Source organism: Camelina sativa, chromosome 4 (genome assembly GCF_000633955.1).
Source record: "Camelina sativa cultivar DH55 chromosome 4, Cs, whole genome shotgun sequence".
Lineage (NCBI taxonomy): Eukaryota > Viridiplantae > Streptophyta > Magnoliopsida > Brassicales > Brassicaceae > Camelina > Camelina sativa.
The window spans coordinates 28,179,608-28,188,142 of record NC_025688.1 but is presented as its reverse complement, the minus strand read 5'-3'; positions in this window follow the sequence as shown (position 1 = coordinate 28,188,142).

Below are 8,535 nucleotides of genomic sequence, written 5' to 3'. Positions count from 1 at the left end.
GATTAAAGTTCTTACAGATTGTGAAGAGATGTAATCGCCGCTACGATTTGTCACTAACCAAAAAAGACAAAAAGGTAATATCAGTTTTACTTGAAGCTTTATTTATTTATTTATTGATTAAAACTGAGGTTTATTACGCGATTAAAAATATAGCAATTAAAAAGACTAAGCTTTCTTTTCTCTTGACTTTCTTACTTTTGTACTCGAGGTGTTGATCCGTCGTAAACCGAAGTCGTGAAGCATTTTGGTACTGATGAGCGACAAATCGGGCTGTATAGTAGTTTATTCCAATAAAATCAAATGAGTTTTTGACCATATCAGATTGTTCTTTGGCAAAAGAAGGTAATCTGTTTCCAGCATTTTTCTTTATCGGATAATCTCCGAATACAAGAGTAGCCTATTTAATTCTAAATTAATTGGATAAACACTGCTAAATTAATTGAAGATATTAAACATTTTAACAAAAAAAAAATGTTATACGCACACAATAAATATTAACAATTTGATATGACTTCGAAAAAAAATAGCTTGATATGACCAAGACGGTACATAGCATGTCGTATGATAATTTACGAAAAAAATATACATGTCACGTACATTTCTTTTTGCATTTATGCCTGTATTTACGTCTGGATATCAAGATTATATGTGTATTTATTATCTAACACATATTGAAATAGTCAGATAAATAATAATATAATAATAATAATAATAATAATAATAATAATAATAATAATAATAATAATGTTAATATTTAGACGTAAATATATATATAAATGAAACTTTACGTACAATGCTAGCTAGTAGAATACCTTAATAGAGGTAAAATCATGCATGTTGGAAAGATATGATCTGCACAGATATTCATTTGGATTTACTATATCAAATAATTATTTTACCATTTTATGAGACTAGGCGTAGTTCTATTTGACATCGTCTCAAGACTACTTATTTGACATTGTTTTCTAACGATATTTTGGTTGTACTTCTTTTGTACATCATAGCTAATAATGAGCGAGTATTAGATCTTTTGTTTGCTCATATACGTTTTACTCTTTTGTAGATTGATACCACTTTGATTTGTAGATTGATACCACTTTGAAGTTCATCAAATATTTTGTAATGGTCCTGATATGTAAAAGTGGTTTTGGCATTGGAAAATCCATTGCATGATTTGATTTCTGCTATTGATGGCCTTTTCAGCATCTTCCCGGTTCCTCCTTTTGTTGATCCTCCTTCCTTCCTTAAGAAAGAAAAGCGCTTGCCAAGGCAACAATCAATTTTTTGATGTTACTGCTTTCTGTTAGGGGTTTTCTTGGCCGTCGCTTGGTTGACTGCCTTCCAATATTTCCTGGCTTATGCTATATATGCTGAGTCATTCCTGAGTTACAATGTGGAGAAGGTAATCATTTCTCAGGTGGGTTCCTTTTTTTTTTTTTTTTTTGCTTTTACAATGTGACCTTGTTGGTTTTATAACAGTTGATGTTGTTTTTATTTCCGTAGGTTCTGTTTTTATTTTCGTAGGAACCTACTTTGGCTTCTGGTGTGAAGAAGTAACATCTATCATCAGACTCCAATCTGTTTCACTCATAAGACATCTATTAGGCTGGTTTTTATGACTTTTATCTCTGTTTTTGTAGTATGTATGACTCTTCTCTCTGTTTTTAGTATGTGTGACTCTTATCTCTCTTTTTTTTAGTATGTGTGTTTGTTCAAGCATATGAACTAAAAGCTTCTGTTGATCGTTAATAAGACCACTGATACCACGATTTGCGGGTCTACTCAACAAAACCTTTTTAAAAAAATCAAAAAGAATTATATGATCCCAACAAGAAACCTAACTGATGATTAAGATTTCCAAGAGCACATCGATCTCTCTCATCATCTTCTTCTTGTCTTCTTGATACCTTCGCCATGAGATAGAGAATCGAACCAACGGATGCCTCAAAACCTTCAGAATCATCGAAAGTCTTGTTATACCTTTCTCCACGTGACACATCCCACACTTCTTTCTCCTCTGTTTCTTCATTCTTTACCACCGGTTTGTTGAGAAACTGCTTGAACCAGTTAACCGAATTTTTGGGATACCGGGTGAGATCGTTGTCGTAGTCTACATAGTACAGACCAAATCTAGTGGAATATCCATGCTCCCATTCGAAATTGTCTAGTAAAGACCAGTAGACCACACGTAATATCCTCTCACGTCACATCCATCATATCTGTTATAACAGTAAAATATTTTAATTATTGTTTACGTTATAAAAAATCAGATTCAATTTTGTAAAAATGTTGAACAAAATTTACATTATAGCTTTGTAGAGTTGTTGGATATGGTCTTCATGGTAGCTCATCCTAAATGTATCATTGAGAATCTCCTCTCGTGATTTTGTACCGTTGTCATAGTCATTGATTCCTGTAAATGTAATATATCATATAAATATTAACAAAGAGATAATTTACTGTTTAATAGAAAAAGTATATATATAAAAAAAATTCTTACCGTTCTCTTTTATATAGACGATAGGGTTATTGTATTTATCTTTGATGTAGTTAAGAACTTTTGGTAAACCTTCTGAATGTGATTGGAGTATGCCTCGATCTTCCTGTGTGTCAAGATCAAAAACAAACCTTAGAACCATTGGAGGGGGAAAAAAACAGAACGTTGATTTTTCTTATTAAAATAGTCAAAGTTACGTACCCCTGGTCCGAATTGGTGATTAGTGTGATTTGTGACTGTTCAAAAATAGATATAAAACTAAGTTAGGAATTTTACCGAATCTCATACGAAGAAAATAGTCGTCGGGCATTAACATTAGCGTTCTTACCTGTCCATTTCAGCTGTTGATCGGTTACGAATCGAGGTCGTGCAGGGTCGATGTGTGGAAGATGAGCAATGTAACGCGCGCAGTATAGTAGTTTATTCCAATGAAATCTGATGAATTATATACAACATAAACGTAAATATATATATAAATGAAACTTTACGTACAAGGCTAGCTGTAGAAATACTAACCCGTATGTGTGTTTGACCTTCCGTGCATAACTGCATTTTTGGACAGGTTGATGGTGGATGTATTATCGTCTTGAATACCTCATTCGGTTTCTGCCTTATTGTTGGTTCTCAAGGTCCCTTCTGTGATACCTGTTACAAGAATTGTATAAGGAAACTGATGCCATGGAGCAGATGATGGGAGCCCACGTACAGTAACTGCAAAAAAAAAAAAAAAAAAGGCATTCAAGAATCAGAAGAAGTTAAGTGAAGTGCGACCAAATATTAGCAATACCAACTTCATCTAAGAGCAAGTAAAACAAACCTCAGAATTCAGAGTGTCTTCTTATAACTTCCATTAGGATCACTGACGATGTCTGTGTATGGTGGTTAGTACTAGTTAGTAAATCTGAAAATCCAAGTGAAAAGAAAGAAAGAAAGAAGAACAGAGTTAACTTACCTTAAGCAGTCTGCTTCATTCTTCATTCCCCATGTTTACACTGTTTAGCCGCTCTTGTGGCAGTCCGGTCCCATATCAGCTGAAACGAGAAAGAGAAAACAGCATCACAAAGATGAGAATGATTATTCAACGAGAATTGTCAAATAGCGCGAAAATGTATGTACCTGTGAGCAGATGACGAGATTCCTTGAGACAGCCAAAAAGCAGTGTGTAGTATCTATATCTGAAAGAAAGGTCATTCTATTAATTATAACCAAGATTCAGCAAAACAAAGGCCCAGGGTTAGTCACACTCAAGTGACATAGGATGCAGTTTTTTACCTTGCTTTCGGTTAGATGATACTAGTTCAGCAGCACTCCGCTATGAGCATCAACGATAGGCCATGGGTGGTTCTTAAACCTGTACTTGGTCAAACACCACCAAATCCAATAAAATCAGTTTTGATTCTTGAAAGCATCTCCGCGATCTGCAAATAGAGAAAAAGAAGAATAACCATTAAATGCTAATTCGTAATTCTAATAGAGTGAAAACCGTAGAATTGTTATACCTCTACTTGCTCGGTCAAATCAGAAGAAACGCCATGGAAACAAACAACGTCCCCCTCCGATCATCCTAAAATTAGACCAAACTCGTTACTAAACAAAACATAACAAAAGAGATTTAATGAAATTATAAAGAAAAAAAGTGGAGAAACAAATCTCACCGCAACACTGTCAGAAGATTAACAATATCATAGATACCATCGTCCTCACCTAGAAAAGGAAGAAGAAACAACAAAAACCATTCCAAAAAATAAAAAAGATATCAATTAGTTTCTCTATAGTGTGTGAAACGAAGAATAAACTTGAAAGTTAGACTCACAACTTATGGATGGGGAGAATTTGAAGTGGACAAGGAAGAAGAAGCACAAACGTCTCGAGTGACCTCAGCAAATCACACATCACCAGCTATCCCCGCATATGATCTCCTGAAAAAATGGATTCCATATCAAACAGACAAAAACAAGACTATGAAGTAGAAACCAAAAAGTTGCAGCAAAACCTTGGCATGAAACAGAAGATGCGAGGCCACGTACAGTAACTGCAAAAAGAAAAGCCATCCAAGGAATCAGAAGAAGTGAACACAAACCTGGGTCAACATCCTAATATATGTCTCTGTATACTGGTTAGTAAAACTCAAAAATCCAAGAGACAAGAAGAGAGTTAACTTACAATGAAATCAGATGAACCACCATGGAAAGAAACAGCTTGCGCCTCCTCCTCTGATCATCACTTGCACCATATCTTGCTAATTCATCAACGATCCTGTGAGAACAGAGGGTGATGTATGTTTTCTCAATGAAGAACAAAATCTAACATGAAATTGTACTTACAAGAAGAGGATGGGATTTTTTTACCATTGATGTTGTTGTTCGGATCATCATCAAACAAACCTTAAGAAGTTTCGAGTCTTCTTCTTCTTCATTCTTCAATCCATCACTGAGCTGCACATATACAGAATTAGAAGAAACCATATACATCGTTAATTTGCAAGTGTGAATTGAACAAACAACTAAAAAAAGAGAAAACCAGAAGACCAACCATAAATCCCCAAGTTCTGAAACATCATTCACTCATCAAACCCGATCTGCACATAGAGAATTAGAAGAAGAAGAAGAAGAAACCATCGTTAATCTTATAAGAGCCAAGGGTGAAAACCCTTTAAAAAACAAAAAAAAAAACCAATAAGGTTTTTAAACCTGTAGATGAGCTTACCTGGAGACTGACTTCCCTTCCATCGTTTAGATCTCCACCTGATGTAGAGAAGCAGAAGACTTAATATTTGCAGCTTTGAAACTAAGAACGTGAAAACTCATGAAGATAAGGCTTAATCCTAATCTATATCCTTTGTAACACAGCTTGGTCGTTGCATTCATCAAAGACCTGCGCTGATCTGACGAAAAACGGGTTGGATTTAATAATTACCTGCATCCGGATAGATAGCATTTCAGATAGATCAAACGATAAGTGATATGCGCAATGAGACACAAACCAGTAAGTTATGAAGCAGCAAACTAATAACAAAGATCCTGAATTATAAATGTCTCCACCAAGATAACAGAGTTAGTGATGAGTAACATTTGCTTCAGGAAAGATAAATAAAACAATAGCAAATACTCCCCAATTTCCCTACATTCTGAAGAACAAAAGAAAGATCACATACCGCGGAGGAGAAAAAACTACTGCGTCTTCGTGCCATGTTTCTACAAAGTCCCTAATCAAGCAATCCTGATAGAGCCGAGAAGAGGGAAGCCGAGAAGAGGGAAACGTTAACACATTGAACAGTTTCTGATCTAAAACAAATCACTTAAGTGATAACGATGCAGTTTTGTACCTTGCTTCGGTTAGATGATAAAAGTCAAGCAGCACTCCGCTATGAGCATCAAAGTTAGGCCACCGGTGGTTCTTGACCTGTAAAAACGATTACACGATTCATAAAACCAAAGAAAATCAGAAGTCTGGTAGCACCTGAATGATAATGTAAAAAGTACCTTTCCCGGGCTCAGTTAGAATATGACGCACCAACCACTTCATAAAGCTTGGGGACCTATCGAATTGAATAATTTGTGAGCCAGTAAAAAAAAGCTTTAAAGGGGTGAATTAGACTCACAATTTATGGATGGGGAATGACGAAAACTGTTAAAATCATCATACCGGGAATGGCACATGCCTCAACATTTTCATCTTGGAGTTCTCAAATCAAATCCGGGGACATCACAATTTGGGGTGTCTTCCTTTCCACTTCTGTGGGCCCTAAAACAACAGAAAATTGTTAGACTTCGACACAAAGCTTATAGTAGAGGAAGAAGATAGAACAACAATATTGCAAGGAAGGACTCACTTGGGTCTAGGGCATCTTTCATCCTCACATTTGTAGATCTTGGCATTTGCATATCCAAGCTTAATGGTAATGTTACGCTCCAGTTCATTCTTAAAACGGAGAGTCTGCACAAGAGAAGGGAAATCACACAGATGATGTTTGTGACAAAAATATAGCTAGATTCAATTTAATAGTCGTGCTCATTGAACTGTGAAAATGGGAAAGCATAGTCATTTTCACCTGCACACCAGAGCAAACAAAGCATACTTCATGTCATCATAACTGGTGTCGTCGACGACACCATGGGTTCCTGATCATATAATTTAAAAATAGTCATATGAGAAAAGAACACTGCTCAATGCTAAAAAAGGAAGATATTGGTAAGAAAGTATGCATGAGAAAGTTTAAATTAACGTACCATCACAATCTCGACTGACCTCAGCAAAGCACAGATCACCAGCTTCCTATAGAATCTTCTTCATTCTTCTCAACGCAAACATCCTTGACCCTCAAAGCAGCACCACCTCTTGAATCACCATCTAGCTTTGTCAAAATGGCTCCTGTGATTCCTGTCTCCACATTGGATGGTGTAACCAGAGCTGTAGATGTACAGAAGTTCATCTTAGTATATGACTGATACAGGTCCCGTTCTGAAATTAATTCGTTTTCAGGATGTTTAGAATCTTCATGACAGATATAAAATACAAACAGCGTACCTGCCAGCTTCTTTTCCAGTCATGGCATCAACAACTGGTATCAATTCTGTGGGATTTTAGAAATTTCTTCACGTCTTTTAATTCGTCCATCATGCCTTTATCTATCTGTCACAAAGAGTCAATTTCATTACTAAAGCTGCAATAGATTTAGTTAAGATACAATGACTTTCTACGATTAAAGTTTACCTGAAGCCTCCCTGCATTATCCATGATAACTACATAGACACAGCTCTTTTTAGCTTCGTCCTTAACAATAATGGGATCCATCATCTAGAGAAGCTGCAACAACAAAAACAAAAACAAAAAAGTCTCAGTCTCAATTATGGCTGGGGACTACTGAAGCGTACTGCGTGCTTGTGAGTAATGGAACGACTTGCCTGGGTAAAGCAAAAAATTCAGATGATAGTTGGAACACAAACACGCAGACACACATGTTAAACCAAAAAGAAACACACAGACCCATACCTTCAAAAAATAGTTTGCTGTTGTTACATTAAAAACGCTCTCCATCAACCGTTTGTAGACTGAATCTACTTCATCCTCTAAAAAATCTGGCTGGAACACACGGACACACATCTGTATCACCCAAAAGAAACAAACAAACCCATTATATTATTTAAAATCACCATTTACGAACAAAAGCTAGACACTTATTTCAAAAGCAAAAAATTCACACGCCAAATAAAGATAAGAGAAAGCTTCACCACTTCATAAAGCTTTGAGTGAAAAAGGTTACCAGCCAGAAAAAGTAAAAGTTGCATAACCACCACCTGTGATCCCCCAGGCTTCGGACGAGAAGCTGCCAAGACAATCCTAAATCACAAGATATAAGGAAGTTAAACCCAAACCAGGATTTTCAATCTATTGCTAACAAGCAACAACAACGAATGGTGAAGTGAGCAATGAATGAGACCAAGCTATACGAGAGAATGTAAAAAAAGAAAAGCAAAGCTCTGGCGGTTTAGAGAGGAGCCAATGACTTACCCGTCCCTCCATATTGATGGTCGTTAGAAGATCTTAGTACCAGAAACCACAAAAGGTCTTGCGCTTTAGCAAAGTCATCAGAGACAAATCCTTGAGGCTGATGCAAGAAAAGAAAAAACATGCATACCAAAAGTAAGCTAGAGACAAGAGATAAGAAACAAAATAACAAAGACATATATAATAAGCAAGTTTCAGCTCATGGCTGTAAACTTACCCGTCCCTTCATAATACTGCTGGGTGTGATCCATCCTATGACAAAGCTTCATGTTCATGAGTAATTCCAAAAGAAGACCTGCATCAAAGAGAGAAAGAGAGTCAGACCCCAATAAAAAAAAATCGTTAAAATCATAGAGAGTGAGTGACAAGGATGAATAAAACACGAGAAGATCTTAGTACCCTCCTCCTCAATCAAACCATCAGGGAGATCTCTTAGTACCCTCCTCCTCAATCGTCGATCGATCAATACTAAAGTTATCCTCCACAATCAATCAATCAATCTGGATTAACAATAATAGGAACTATGAGTA